This window comes from Biomphalaria glabrata, chromosome 1, assembly GCF_947242115.1.
Source record: "Biomphalaria glabrata chromosome 1, xgBioGlab47.1, whole genome shotgun sequence".
NCBI lineage: Eukaryota > Metazoa > Mollusca > Gastropoda > Planorbidae > Biomphalaria > Biomphalaria glabrata.
In genome coordinates, this window is record NC_074711.1 from 15,453,735 (window position 1) to 15,470,404 (window position 16,670).

General features: G+C 36.2%; 1 protein-coding gene across 7 annotated transcripts in view; it reads left to right on the forward strand.

Moving 5' to 3' along the window:
- The window catches only part of LOC106073399 (ras-specific guanine nucleotide-releasing factor 2-like), a 189,979-nt gene that overhangs the window by 37,934 nt on the left and 135,375 nt on the right, over positions 1–16,670 (forward strand). For all 7 annotated transcript variants that reach the window (XM_056024538.1, XM_056024471.1, XM_056024509.1 and 4 more), the window contains exon 2: positions 6,367–6,446. The gene's annotated coding sequence lies outside the window, so the exon portion shown is untranslated. The remainder of the gene's footprint in view (positions 1–6,366; positions 6,447–16,670) is intronic.

A 16,670-nucleotide genomic window follows, 5' to 3' on the forward strand; every position in this document is an offset into this window, starting at 1 on the left:
TCTAGTTAAAAATAAATTTAGACAACCGAGGAAGAGCCTGGAAGAGGGGGGGGGGACAATTTGTTTACGTCATTGGTAGCCCTCCTGGGACTCTGGTCGTCAGTCTTGTGAAGTTTTTCAATCCAGTTCTTCCTCTCATCATTAGAGAGAGATGTAGCAGAAGTCACAATGTTGGGCAGTGCGGCTAGCCATCAGGGAATAGAGTTTGTGTTTAACTTTTCAACCATACATAATACTGGTCATTTATCCCTAAGTAATTTTATATAGTCTAGATCAATCTGAATACTTATTCCCTTCGTCGCCTAACCATGCGGGACACCACGCATACACTATAAAAGGACAGACTACATGAGGCTCTATTTTGGGGATATTACATAGTGTTACGTTCTCTCCTAATCAGTCCTTCTGTAAACACTGCCCAACAACACAGCACATCTAAAACATCAACTTGACAACAACAGTCTCAAGTAACAAGGTGGCCGTTTACTTACAATTACATCAACAACAGCCAATAAACACAATTGGCTACAACTAACTTCAATAGCTTTGTTACACAACAGAACTGCCTAACTAATCACTACAAGTCTCTCTAGCTCGTACAGCTACATTTTCGAGGACTCACTTCGTAGCACACAGTCCTTACTGCTTGCTGTCCTGGACTCTACTGTCCTTTCTAACACACTGTCTCTCGTCTGTAAAGGCTTTTTGGTCACATGACCATAACATTGGTCATATTACGTGCATTAGCAGTAATGTCCCTTGTTCACCAGCCCTTGACCTGTGTGATTGGCCTGAATCATGTGTGTCAGTAGGTCACACACACACATTAACCCTTTCAGTCCGCCACTAGGGTTATATATATACAATATAATAACATACAATAATTAATATGCTTCTTGAGCCCTTATAACAGTAAGTCTACATCTATTATAAAAGTATCTAGATCTAAATAAATGTAGGCTACAAGCAAATGTTTTTATTTTAAAAAATGGATTTAGGTCGATTAGCTTCTTTTATAGCTCCATTCATATTATTTTTACATTCACGCATTCGCTTTTTATAACATTATTATTTCGTTTAATTGTTTCCGAAACACTCTCAGTGTATCAACAGTGATACGCAAATTAAGTCCCGCAACTATATGGCTAGTAGTCCTATATTTCATAAGTAATAAATGTAAGTTCTAGCTTCTTATTTGACATTACTTTTATTCCGTATTCTGTATTTTAATATTCCTTTCATTATCATTTGAAATCTCATCTATTTGTTTTCTCTACTTTCTTGTTGCGTTTCTCTGTTATATCGTCTACCCCCTCCCCTACTCTCTTGACGGCAATATTTAGGAGGCGTGTCCATCTCCGAAAGCCATTGATCTGTTCCAAGGTCGTACAGTTTGACCTAGAAATAAGAACTTAAGGCAGGAAATCTATCAGAGCGGTAGACGGATGGAAGCGAGTACGTGATATGGACAACAATGTCGTAGATTATAGACAGCTTCCAGTTTGAGGTCAAGGCCACGCCCTGGTGTATCTTTCTCTTCCCCTTCCCTCTTTGGCAAGTCGACATTTTATTCAACATAATGGCGCGTCATTTCAATGTTTATAGACACTTTCACATTAGCGGAGATCCAATGGATTCATAAAAAAGACCGTGTCTTAAATCACGAGATTAAGAAAGTGTGATTTTTTTTTTGGGCGTGGATAGAAAGATCCAGCTATGACCTCCATATTTCGCCAAATATCATTCATATAAAGATGTTTTTAAAAAATTCTTTCTTTGTTTGAAGTTTTTTTTATTTATTGAATGTGCCACGGTGTTTTTAAGAGTTCTCAGACTGTCCCATTGGAAGCCTGGTACTTCCTTTGAGTTCTCCTTTATATAGGATCACTGTGTGGTCGTGTGGTTTGCTGGACTGTCGTTCAGTGGTCGGGATGGTCCCAGATTTGGGAGGTTAGGGTTAGGTTGTAATTATCTTCAAATACGAAGTTAGACCCGAAGCATGTAAAACAATTTTACCAACAAACCTAATAACAAAAGTAGACTAAAAATGAATTCTGGGAAAGCCTCTGGCTCCTGTTAACTTCCCCAACCAATGTTCCTCCTGAACTGTTTTTATATCTTGGTCTCCAGACAAGGAAATAATTGTTCATTCATAGATAAAACCCTAAAATGTTCATAATCCTCATACTCGCTTTTCTTTTAAGAACGCAATCAGCTTGTCTGAAAGCTTAGCTCAACATTTCCTATGAAGAAGGGGAGCTAAATCCTAATAAATAAAATTGCACTTCTCTCCGGGTAACAAAAACATACGCACAATTGTTTTGTCTTACAAAGAAAACATTTTTTACAAGAAACTTGAATCTGCTTGGTTGATCTATACTGGCACTGTTGTAACTGGAATCTGCTTGATTGATCTATACTGGCACTGTTGTAACTTGAATCTGCTTGATTGATCTATACTGGCACTGTTGTAACTGGAATCTGCTTGATTGATCTATACTGGCACTGTTGTAACTGGAATCTGCTTGATTGATCTATACTGGCACTGTTGTAACTGGAATCTGCTTGATTGATCTATACTGGCACTGTTGTAACTGGAATCTGCTTGATTGATCTATACTGGCACTGTTGTAACTGGAATCTGCTTGATTGATCTATACTGGCACTGTTGTAACTGGAATCTGCTTGATTGATCTATACTGACACTGTTGTAACTGGAATCTACTTGATTGATCTATACTGGTACTGTTGTAACTGGAATCTGCTTGATTGATCTATACTGGCACTGTAGTAACTGGAATCTGCTTGATTGATCTATACTGACACTGTTGTAACTGGAATCTGCTTGATTGATCTATACTGGCGCTGTTGTAACTGGAATCTGATTGATTGATCTATACTGGCACTGTTGGAAATCTACAAGTCATATTCTTGAAGACTCAAAATTAATAAATTGCCAAAGCTTTTAAACTGCTATCCAGTACATCCCATGGCATTTTAATTTCCTTTAATTATTGACAGTGAGTGTTGTAGAGCGTTGATACTCGCTCATTGGTTAGCAGCTCCAGACAGCTAGTATAACTACACTGGTGTAGGCGTTTTACATTTGTGATACAGGGTTTAAATAAGACATTAAAAATATTCATTTATAATTAAAAATGAGTGTAACTTTTATTAACAAATATACGCTGCTTTCAACTACAAAAATGTATATAGAAACATAAAGGACTAAGTGAGGAGATACAGATCGTTAAAAAACACCAACAAAAAAGCACATCTTTCTCGCTTCGTCTCCATCTCTTCAACTTTCACACTCCTATTTATAACCTGAACTACGTCAGACCTCCTGGTGGTGACGTCATAATCTATTCAGCCCACACAACCAAACCATCGGCCCTCCTTTACTCCTGGTCACATAAGAAACTCGTACACTCCATCACATAGCGATCACTATGTCGTCTGCTCTCGTCATGAGAGAAATCTCACAACTTCAATCCACCTCTTATTAACTAGGCTCTGGCAATTGCTTCAAATATTAGGATGTTGTATTGGATTCTCATGAAAGAAATTTACAGCAATTTTCAAATTTTATCAATTATATTAAAACATCAGATTTAAATGTATCTTTGCCATAGTTACTCTCCCCTGTGCGGTAAGCTCTTTGGACTGTCGTCTTTGGTGCCTAGTTCAAACGTCTTCCGGTTTCTGCCCTTCCTTGCCATCCTACATAATAATCTTTGTTTCTGAAAGGATACTTAAGTGTCCAGTCCAACACTAGAACAGTGTCAATAATCTTTGTTTCTGAAAGGAAACTTAAGTCTCCAATCCAACACTAGAATAGTGTCAATAATCTTTGTTTCTGAAAGGATACTTAAGTGTCCAATCCAACACTAGAACAGTGTCAATAATCTTTGTTTCTGAAAGGAAACTTAAGTGTCCAGTCCAACACTAAAACAGTGTCAATAATCTTTGTTTCTGAAAGGAAACTTAAATGTCCAGTCCAACACTAGAACAGTGTCAATAATCTTTGTTTGTGAAAGGATACTTAAGTGTCCAGTCCAACAATAAACAGTGTCAATAATCTTTGTTTCTGAAAGGATACTCAAGTGTCCAGTCCAACCCTAGAACAGTGTCAATAATCTTTGTTTCTGAAAGGATACTTAAGTGTCCAGTCCAACACTAGAACAGTGTCAATAATCTTTGTTTCTGAAAGGAAACTTAAGTCTCCAATCCAACACTAGAATAGTGTCAATAATCTCTGTTTCTGAAAGGATACTTAAGTGTCCAATCCAACATTAGAACAGTGTCAATAATCTTTGTTTCTGAAAGGAAACTTAAGTGTCCAGTTCAACACTAGAACAGTGTCAATAATCTTTGTTTCTGAAAGGATACCTAAGTGTCCAGTCCAACACTAAAACAGTGTCAATAATCTTTGTTTCTGAAAGGAAACTTAAATGTCCAGTCCAACACTAGAACAGTGTCAATAATCTTTGTTTGTGAAAGGATACTTAAGTGTCCAGTCCGACAATAAACAGTGTCAATAATCTTTGTTTCTGAAAGGATACTTAAGTGTCCAGTCCAACACTAGAACAGTGTGTCATGTTCTGAGGCTTGATACAAGAGACCTATGCAGCTAATAAAATATGAAATACAAAAGTTCTGTTTTAACTTTGAAAACTACACAAGCCTCTTTTTTTTTCATTTCAAGAGCTGCCTAGATGTTCGTCATTGTTTGCGAAAAGGTCACAGGTCATAATATTTCTGTCTTTGTCAACTATCTTTTTTCTATTTTTGCGAACATAATAGTATAAAAAGGCAGCGAGAAATCGATTGGACCATGAGAACATACAATCTATAGAGAAGAAACTCAGTTGGCCCTGTAAACATTAAGTACACCAATAGATGAGTCGGTTAGGCCAGCAGGATAATTTTTATTTCTGATGCACATAGTTTGTCTCTATGGAGCAGTTTGATCCTTGAAACGATGGTCTTGGTTACTCCAAAACAATGAAGGAAGTAACCAAAGCTAACATCAGAAAGTCATGAGTGATTTGTCATTTTGACTGATTTGTTAAGAGTGATACATTAAGATCATTATTAGAGATATGTCATTAGTGATCTGTTAGTAACCAAAGCTAACATCAGAAAGTCATGAGTGATTTGTCATTTTGACTGATTTGTTAAGAGTGATACATTAAGATCATATTAGAGATATGTCATTAGTGATCTGTTAGTAACCAAAGCTAACATCAGAAAGTCATGAGTGATTTGTCATTTTGACTGATTTGTTAAAAGTGATACATTAAGAACATTATTAGAGATATGTCATTAGTGATCTGTTAGTAACCAAAGCTAACATCAGAAAGTCATGAGTGATTTGTCATTTTGACTGATTTGTTAAGAGTGATACATTAAGATCATTATTAGAGATATGTCATTAGTGATCTGTTAGTAACCAAAGCTAACATCAGAAAGTCATGAGTGATTTGTCATTTTGACTGATTTGTTAAAAGTGATTCATTAAGAACATTATTAGAGATATGTCATTAGTGATCTGTAAGTAACCAAAGCTAATATCAGAAAGTCATGAGTGATTTGTCATTTTGACTGATTTGTTAAGAGTGATACATTAAGATCATTATTAGAGATATGTCATTAGTGATCTGTTAGTAACCAAAGCTAACATCAGAAAGTCATGAGTGATTTGTCATTTTGACTGATTTGTTAAAAGTGATTCATTAAGAACATTATTAGTGATATGTCATTAGTGATTTGTTAGTTATGTCATTAGCAATCTATTATTAACGATCTGTCATTACGATGTGCCGTTAGTGATCTGCCATTAGTGATATGATTATGGTGATATGCCATTAGTGATCTGTCATTAGTGATATGTCATTAGTGATCTGCCATTAGAGATATGTCATTAGAGATATGTCATTAGTGATCTGTTAGTTATGTCATTAGCAATCTATTATTAACGATCTGTCATTACGATGTGCCGTTAGTGATATGATTATGGTGATATGTCATTAGTGATCTGTCATTAGTGATATGTCATTAGTGATCTGACATTAGTGATTTGTTATTAATGATCTGCCATTAGTGTGTGTCATTAGTGATAAGTCATTGGTTAGGTAACGACACTGTTGTATAACAAAAAAAAAGTGCAAAGGTCAAAATTGTCAGGTATAAATTTATTTAAGGGCTCTTGGATTTCGATTTCATATTTTCTACACAGGTCTGATTCCAATGTTCTTGTCTCAAACCAAAACATACATTCCACCAGACATAAACAGAGTATTGGGGTACAAACTATTTGAGCCTTAACCTTACCATTCATGATCTTTGTATTTTTCTCTACAGGCACGTCACGTGACCCATCTATTCTTGAAGTCAAATTGGACATGTCTCTTGCTGTTGGGATACAGAACAAGTTCTACAAGGTAAGACTTCGCTCTTGCAAAACTGGCTTGGAACAAAACACCAAGATTGAGCTTGATATCAAATGTCTCTCTTGACAAAGCTTCTATTTAGTCACTTCATCTCTTTGTAGGTCTCCTGCACATTTTGTACACGTTATTTTCTCCCACTTCCCATTCTCGGATCAAGTTGAAACTTTTGCACATGTTCATTGTCAATGACAATACATCAATACATGAATACATGGACCAATGAAACAAGTTAATCAAATATTTAATCAATTAGTGGTAAATCATTAATTTTATTTTTATATAAAGAGAGTTAATCCTTACAGTATTGAGATATATTGCAGTGATTTTGAGGTTATTCCCCTAAGATAAGCTTTGTTTGTTTTTAAAGTATTTTTATATTTTGCTTGCCATCAAGCTCGTCCATCTATCCATCTGTGATTCGTCTGTGAGGGTGACACCCTTAACAAGTGTATGACTTAATTAAAAAGAAACATTTTAGTGAAACAGTTTAGTGTGTGACCAGAGAAGAGTTCTGTGTTTATTTTCATCTTGGAGATATGTGGTCATCTATTATGGAGATATGTGGTCATCTATCATGGAGATATGTGGTCATCTATCATGGAGATATGTGGTCATCTGTCTTGTTGCTTTCTGAGTGGAAGGCACATGTACGTGACGGGGTTCAGAGAATAATGGGAGGGAATACAAGAAAACGTAGATATCTGATTGTTGAATTGTATTTAATGATACCTTTATATATGATACAACGACTAGAAAAACATGCATTGTTGTATATATATATATATATATATATATATATATATATATATATATATATATATATATATATATATACATACATATTTATACATATATGAGAAAGAAAGAGAGAGAAAGCGAGAGAGAGAGAGAGAGAGAGAGAGAGAGAGAAATATTATATGAAGTAGTTAAAAAAGAGAATCATTTAGAGTATCAGTAGGAAAAAGAAACTGAAAATTTGCAGTTAAGGAGATGAAAGAGAAACAGAGAGAGATAACTCTAAAAATATATTTCTTAACACTACATCTAGTCACTAGTTGAAACACACAAAATACAAATATATAAATATACACATTCAATTAAAAAACACTAAATCAACAATCATAAACGCCACCAAACGTAGACTTTCCTAAATGTCAATGTCCTACAGTGGGCAAGTACAGAGCGTCACACTAGCCGGGCGCCATGTTGCCCTCATACGCTGTGGTGCTTTCTCCTGGAGAGGGCTTATCTTTTCATCTGCTGCATTATTTATGCTGGATCTTGGGTTCATGTCAGCCACAGTTAGGGCTTCATCCATCGACACCATGTATGTGTGAGTGTGTGAGGAGTGTGTGAGTGTGTGTGAGTGTGGGGTATGGTGTGTGTAGACGATGGGCAGACAGGGGAGAGGTGATGATCGTCTGGCGATTTCTTTTTGATGAAGTTCTAAACCTATTTCCTGACTCCAGTGGTGGGATTATTGATAGCAGGCACGTATCTAGTCCAAGCCGAGTTAATCTGGACCAGATTTGTTTACTCTAGTTAGATGAATAATTAATACCAATGTGAACATTTCAAAGTATTTGTTGATTTAATTGAACCATTTACCATTTACTTATGACATTTCCAAAATGGGCTTGTAAACAAGTCAAACGTATTTGTTGATTTAATTGAACCATTTACCATTTACTTATGACATTTCCAAAATGGGCTTGTAAACAAGTCAAACGTATTTGTTGATTTAATTGAACCATTTACCATTTACTTATGACATTTCCAAAATGGGCTTGTAAACAAGTCAAACGTATTTGTTGATTTAATTGAACCATTTACCATTTACTTATGACATTTCCAAAATGGGCTTGTAAACAAGTCAAACGTATTTGTTGATTTAATTGAACCATTTACCATTTACTTATGACATTTCCAAAATGGGCTTGTAAACAAGTCAAACGTATTTGTTGATTTAATTGAACCATTTACCATTTACTTATGACATTTCCAAAATGGGCTTGTAAACAAGTCAAACGTATTTGTTGATTTAATTGAACCATTTACCATTTACTTATGACATTTCCAAAATGGGCTTGTAAACAAGTCTAACGTTTAAATTAGTTTCTATTGGTTCTGGTTCCCGCCAGTGACTCGTTGAACCAGTGAACATGTATGACATAATGCATCTAACATAATGCATCTAACATAATGCATCTAACATAATGCATCTAACATAATGCATCTAACATAATGCATCTAACATTTTTGTAGTTGGGATTGTTAAAATTACAAATATTTTAGTTGTCTGTTGTATTTATGTGTATTTTTCTGTTGTGTTGTCTTTATATGAGAAACGAGTCCTTGTAATCACAACAAATTTCCGTAAGGATCAATAAAGCAGTCTTAGTCTTAGTCTTCATTTTTCTTTTTCTGAATCTTGTAATCATATGAAATGCATAAAAGGAAAAGTTCCCCTTTCAGACCTTGCGATCTATAGGGCAGATAATGTTAAGGTCATCTGTTTCTTTGGCCAAAGGTTAACGAGCAGGGTGTCATGTGGCCAGCACAACGACGAACCGCCTTTACTTTCCCCAACTAAAGTCTGGTACCGATTAGAGTTAGGTTCACTCAATATACAAGTGTTTAAGAATTGTAAAAAATTCAAGCAGCTTATAGTATGAACGACCACTCTACCAGCTTGGGACATTGTAATAGATTCATGAATATATCAATGCCTATTTTATAAGGTGTCTAGTTCACTAGCTAGTGTAACGCAGCAGACGAATACCTCAGCAAATAACATACACCCAGAGCCTACATAGACTACATTCCGACTCATATGTTTTGATACAGCCGGCAACAATGTTGAGTGTAGAATGTTCTAGTTATGAATAGATCATATCTGTATACCCCAGGCTTGGGAGCTTCTCAAACTGTGGTGCGCTGACCCCGAGAAGGTCCGTAATACGACCGTAAGAGGTCCGCAGAAATAGGAACATAGTATCATCAATAGTATGCAATTAAAATAACGTCTTCGCTAAAAGCCAGTTAATCCGATCGGATTATTTTAATATTAATCAACTCGACCATCACTCTATTTGATATGTCTTTTATTTACTATTCTGTGACCACTTATTTATATACTATGCATTTATGTAGATTTTTTACTTCGGGGTCAGTGGGTAACATAAGACTATGCAAATGTGTCTACGGGTCAAAAAGTTTGAGAACCTCTGTTCTAGGGTGCAAAGGATTAAAATGGAAACAAATGTTAGGCTTCATCTACAAATGTCGGATACTCTGCATGAAGATATTTTATAACACTGGTGGTACGAAGGGAGTTATTTAAATTAATATTAAGAATGTGGTACACAATTAGTTATATTAAATGAACAAACATGCATGCATTTCTATGTCGTTACTTGGGTTCAATCTTTCATCTCGCCTGCATTGTGTCTCATTCAAACCTCGCCCAGAGCCCCATCCTCCATTCGCTCCTATGAGGTGTCCAACACCGCATCTGCTTCGTTTCTATAGGACAGAACTCATTCTCATTGCAATGTAGCATTAACAGCACATGCTTTAAGAGTCAAGAACAATAGTATAACAATAGGACTGGTCTTCTTACATTAAAAATAACAATGGATTTAAATAATTAGAAATTATGTTTTCATTTTTTTTATAAAGTTAATCCTAGCCACCTATCTAGTCATCGACTAATGGCGGGCCAATCGAATTCTAGATGTATCAACTTGAAAAGTGGAATCTTGTCTGAAATAACTGTTTGACCTCACAGTCTTCTGTTCGATATCTTCCACTTCTATCACTAGTGATGCGCGCTAACAAAACCAAAGCTTTTCGGGAAATGGAGAAAAAAAAAACAAACGACAACCAACAACAGTTTCACGCCTGCTCGTTGCTAGGTCACCGGAATGTGACGTCTGCTGGTGGTTAATCCACTTAACAATAGAAGTCGGAAACTCCGGGAAACGGGAAGATCAAGATTAAAACAGGCGGGAAATTGCGAGCCCAAGATGAAGCAATCGAGTTTTTTTTTTAGAAACTTGAATTTATAAAACCCAGATAAAGCAATCGAGTTTTTAGAAACATGAATTTATAAAATCTAGTTAAAGTAATTGAGTTTTTAGAATCATGTATTTATTAAGTCCAGATAAATCAATCAAGTTTTTAGAATCATGAATTTATGAAGTCCAGATAAATCAATCAAGTTTTTAGAATCATGAATTTATGAAGTCCAGATAAATCAATCAAGTTTTTAGAAACATGAATTTATCAAATCCTGATAAACCAATCGAGTTTTTAGAAACATTAATTTATAATGCACAGATAAAAAAAATCGAATCATTAAACAAGGTTACAAAAGACAGTTTGTGTGGAAACACAAACTCAAAATCGGCCCCCAAAGTGGTCCACCCAGGCAGGCTTCAATATTTTCAGAAAGAACATCCGAATGAAATTATATCAAAGACAAATGAGAGATAAGAATGGAGAAAGAAGGTTAACAGATCTTGTGTAGTGCCCCAACGGTCCAGCAGCTCAAAGGATAGGTGAAAGTGAATGTAAAGTTAGATGTGAACCTGGCCTAACTAGTTCCCCTTATAGACCTTGTGGTCTATAGCAGGGGTCGGCAACCTTTTGAGTCGGAAGAGCCAAATATTACATTTTACAAATTTATAAGTTTTTAAAGAGCCACATTTTTTTTCTTTTTTTCCAACTCTAAATAGTTCATACACAATTATTTTTTCTAATGAAAAAATATAACGAATTCATATATAAGTAGTGTTCTTCACAACAAATTAGATAATATATATGATATATGACATTATTAGATAATTATTGTTTTTTATTTCGGCAACAACTAAAGCAATTAAACATTTACTTACAACACTAACTTGTACTTCAATAACAGACAATTGAACAAACAAATTCAATGGGAGCGATGGCTTTGCAAGGTTTTAGAAAGTTTGGATACATTTGGCTCATAACTTATTTTTAGTTTCAAACACGACTCTAAATTTTCATTTGTTAGTTGGCTTCTTACTTTACTTTAAATTATATTCATGCATGAGAACGCTTGCTCGTACGAATATGTCTATCCAAAGATAGTCAGCACTCCTAATGCCAACTTCTTCACCTCACTGTAACAATCTCGAAGATTATTCCATGCGCCGAATCAACTCGCGGCATTTCTTTTAAAGCTGTCCACTTTTGTTGCGTTACGTACATACATTTCTGGACATCCAACTCTTCCAACTTGCTTTTCAACTCTGTAAATTTTCCACAACACAAAGTTTTACTTTTTAAATCGATCACTTGCATTTCTACAGATCCAGTGTCAATTTCAAATAGATCAAATTAGATTTCGTTACTATTTGTGTTGAGAGCGGATTTACTAGGAATGCTAGAATGGTTTTGTTGGTTTTGAGCTGCTCTAATCTGTCAAGAAATTCGTCTTTGATTTTTTTATAACTGTGCTGAAATAAATTGTGTCAAAATATGCGCCGATTTTATCGCGATGCTGCTTTAGACACTGAAAATGAAGTAACTGACCACTCTTCATATCTTCTTTTTCTTCAACACAAACAAATTCTATCAAAACATCGGCTTGGTTTCCCTTTTCTTGCAGTTTTGGATTCAGCTCATTTAATTTCGCAGTTTTATCCTCAATAAAGTAAAATTTTTGCAACCATTTGTCGTTCTCTATTTCAGGGTTATGTTAATTTAGCAATGAATTTATTTCATTCAAGCACAAAGCAAAACATTTCATCATCTTACCTTGGAAAGCCATCGCGCTTTGTTATGCAGAAAGAGGTTGGAATACTAAGTCTCCATTTCTTTTAAGAATTCTTTAAACTGACGATGGTAGAATGCTTTTGACAAGATGCTGTTAACGATCTTGATTACCAACTATTTTAGTCGGAATTGGTTTGGGCACAAAGCGCTTCTTGGTGCATTAGTCAGTGAGACGTAAGAATTTCGTGGTTTATTTTGCTCCGAATAATCGTTGTTGTCCTTTTATGTTTTGGTCATATCTCTGGCTCCATCAGTTGCTCTTTAAATGATTTAATTGTCTTCAAGGTACTTTTGCTCGGCATTCGCTCCATCTTCCCCTCTAGTTTGTCCCAAGAGAGGTAGCAATCCTAGAATTTCTTCTTTTGGACCTTGGGAAGACATATACCTGACAAAATTGACAACTTGTGCCGTGTCTTTAATGTCGCAAGACTCATCTATAGTGAGTGATAAGGCAAAAGAAAGTTGAATTTCTTCCATCTGCAAAATTGTTACATTTAAAGACATTTTATCTATTCTGTTTTGTACTGTTTCAGCGGATAGTGGCGAATCGTGGATTTTTTTTGTCAAGATTTCCGGTTTGTTTTTAAAATCACGAAACAGTTCTTCATCTGCACATAGGAAGCAGCCTTTGACATACTCACCATCTGAAAATGGTTTGCCTTTTTGTGCTATTTCTTTTGGTACCGCAAAGCTTGCCAGATTAGCATTACTTGTAGATTGCTTCTAACTTTGAGAAAATAATCGCTTCTAACTTGAAACAACAAACTATACGTCACAGTCAAAGCATGTGGTTAAGACGCCGATTTGTCTTGCGTTAAAGCGAATTAAAATGTATATAGAAACATCCAACGACGGCGTCATTCGAGAGCTTCTGACGGACTGACAACAGTGAGGACGCGTATAATGTAAACAATAAATCCAATATACGAAACATTCTTATAGATGATATATGTAGACATTTAGATAGCATGCAAGCATCCATAGATAGGTCATCTAATAACAATCATTTATCTCCGATAATCTACGTAATTAAAAGATTAGAGTTACTCATTTTAGTTAGCCTTAACTTTAAAATGTTATATTTTTAGCGGCCCCCGAAAGGGAAAAAGACGCTATTAATTTGTGTGAAATGTCCGTCCGTCGCTGAGTTTCTTTAGTTAGGGACCCCAAGGTAAACATTATTAGCAAATCAGTACCAACCCCCTCCCCCCCTAGATTTGATGAGTATCTAGTCTGTAAAGAAATAAGCAAGCTCATATGAAAGCTACACATGATCTAGTATGTATACAGATCAAGAAACGAAACTGTTTTTGCGTTTCTTTTCAAACTGTTTTTTTATTTTCTTTTCAAACTGTTTTTCATTTTCTTTTCAAACTGTTTTTCATTTTCTTTTCAAACTGTTTTTCATTTTCTTTTCACGTGTCTAAAGCTTAGAAATAGAACACTTCAGATTTAACTGTTGCCCCAAGCAAAAATCAGTTCAAAGTCCAGATAATGTTCTATTAACTTAACACTAAAACCCAATTTGTGCTAAAAGTTCTTACCATATTTGTTCTGAATGCACGTCACAGAATTTATCTATTATATATGTCAGGTGAAAAAATAGATTTTGAAAATGGAAACTACTTGGTTTCATGTTGTGGAGAAAATCAATAGAAAAGAAATTGGATCAAGCATACAGTTTGCTATATTTAAATCTATCACTTGTCATGTGTTGTAGACTCATGACGTATGGCTTGTCATGTGTTGTAGACTCATGACATATGGCTTGTCATGTGTTGTAGACTCATGACATATGGCTTGTCATGTGTTGTAGACTCATGACGTATGGCTTGTCATGTGTTGTAGACTCATGACGTATGGCTTGTCATGTGTTGTAGACTCATGACATATGGCTTGTCATGTGTTGTAGACTCATGACGTATTGCTTGTTCCGTTTCTCGTGTGTAGGAAACAAAAATGTCTTTAGTCCTTTTTTTTTTTAATAGTTCATTTTATTTAAATGTACTCCTGCTGGTGGCACAAATTGAACGCTTCTCAAATTAAAGTTATAATGACATTTTTGTTTAGTTTTGATTTTTGGATTTCTTCTAAGAATTGTTTTTTTTTTTTGTTACCAAATTTTCTCCAATGTTTTAGTATTTCCATACGGGTCCCAAGGTGCCCACCAGATGCTTTACTAACGTTAAATTTACAGGTAAAAAAAAGATTGGGGGGGGGTGAGACCAGGGAAGGGTGTAAAGGTAGAAAACAGACCATCCAACAAAATGTCTGGAGTTATCGGAAGTTGGAGTCTAGGATGACAGAGTTGACCTGTATCCAGGACTTGAATGTGTTTGAGTTTCATGCTCTTGCCTTGACCTCACAAGATGACTTGGATGACTTGACCTCACAAGGTGACTTGGATGACTTGACAATCATTACATGAACGTAAGTACTAGTTTGGCACATTCAAGGGCAAACGAATTGGGTTCCAGTGATCTACTTGATAAGACTTGTAAAGACTTTAATAATGGTGAATAAATAAATAATTAAATAAGGCTAGTCTTCGAGTCCGAAGATTACTGAGGAATGCAGTATTTCCCGTTGCTGCGCAGTGCCAGCTGTGACCTACATATTTTGCCACATCCAGGGCAAGCATAACCATTGTCCGCAGGTGGTCACTTTAGGTTTTCTTTTCGCCGTCTGCGTTTGTCCTCGGCAGCAGATTTTCTTTTGGTCTCAAATGTGTATCCCTCGGCCTTCGTGAGTGACCTCCAGCTGTCTCGTTATGAGGCCGCATGCAACCAGGTGCTCTCTTCTATGTCAGCCGAGGAAAGTTGACGCCTAAGCTGGTCTTTGAAGCGTTTCCGTGGGACGCCTCTCTTACGTTGATCACCTTTTAGCTCACCAAAAAAGACTGCCTTTGGCATACGTTCGTCTCCCATACGGGATACGTGCCCTACTCAGCATAACTGTCGGACCAAAAGAAGTCCCTCTATACTGTCCATTCCAGCATTTGCAAGGACATCACTGTTTGTAGTGCGGTCTTGCCACCGTATGTCCATGATGGAGATAAATATAAATAAATAAATATATAGCTTTTATATAGCGCCACTTTCATGCTTATAGCATGCTCAGAGCGCTATGATCCAATCGAATTGTGGGACCAGTTTGGTGGGTGGGGGGGGGGGTATCTGGGAGAAGGTTTTTCCGTTCCTTTTTTCCACCTCCCTAGGTAACCAAACCAAGCCAAGTTCAAGCCTACTTGGCCTCTCGACCACGCATCAACAACAATGGGATAATCTTCATGTCTCTAAATCTTTCGATATTCCCTAGCGGTCCATTTCTTAATGTTTCTTGCTTCAAGCTCACACCATATTTTCTTCTGTCTGTCTGGTACAAATTTTGTACACGCTATTTCTCCCACTACCCATTCTTTGGTTGAGGAAGTGGGGGGGGGGGAAAGAAGCGGTGGCTGAGTGGTTAAGCGCAAGGCTTCCAAACCTGAAGACAGCCATTAACATCATCTGCCCCATAGATCGAAAGGTCTAAAAGGGGAAACCACTTTAACTTTACCCATTCTTGGATCAAGTTGAAACTTTGCACAAATATTTATTGTTCCTAACAAAACATGAATCAGTTCCAAAAATTAACCAATGAATTAATTGTGTATAGAAAAAGGAAAAAAGTCTTACAGTACTGAGATATATGGCTGTAAATTGTAGTTTTTCCCTTATGGAAGCTTTGTATATTTCGCTTGTGGTTTTCTGTCTCCAGTATCAATCAATGTGTAGCTTGTATCTCATGTTAACGGCGAGACACACCTGGAGCTCTGCTGGTTAGTTTAGTTCAACTCCTGGTGCCATTCTTACATAAAAATTTGCACCCAAATTTCAAAATAATCCTAAGGACATAATAAGACGAATCCACTTAATTGGAAGGGGATTTTTGCTTATAATAACCGGCTGGTTTGATTAGTCGGTTTCGACTGAATAATATGATTTGTTTCGGTATTTTTACAGTTCAGTGTTAATAAGCGGCTGATTCGATTAACCGGTGGGCCTATTAACTGAATCGACTGTTCTAAAAAATCTATTCCTTGTCCAACACAGGCGCTGAAGACGAAAATAGACCTTGAAATAGACCTTCAAATAGACCTTGAAATAGACCTTGGGAGGACTAGGGAACCTTCATCAGATGTAGCCTAATATGCTGGTTTCTTTGCGTGGTCACGTGAAAAGCTGCACTCAGTCTTAATCTACGAAATCGAAGTCAAGACATTATAATTCTAACTGCTTCCAGTTTCTGACAGCCTCCTCTGGTTCCTTGTTAAGTTTATGTCTGTTATGACAGCAACGAACGTGCTGCTTTTCCTTATCTAGCACAATAAATATGTAGATCGAATGTCAGAGTTTAGATTTCTTT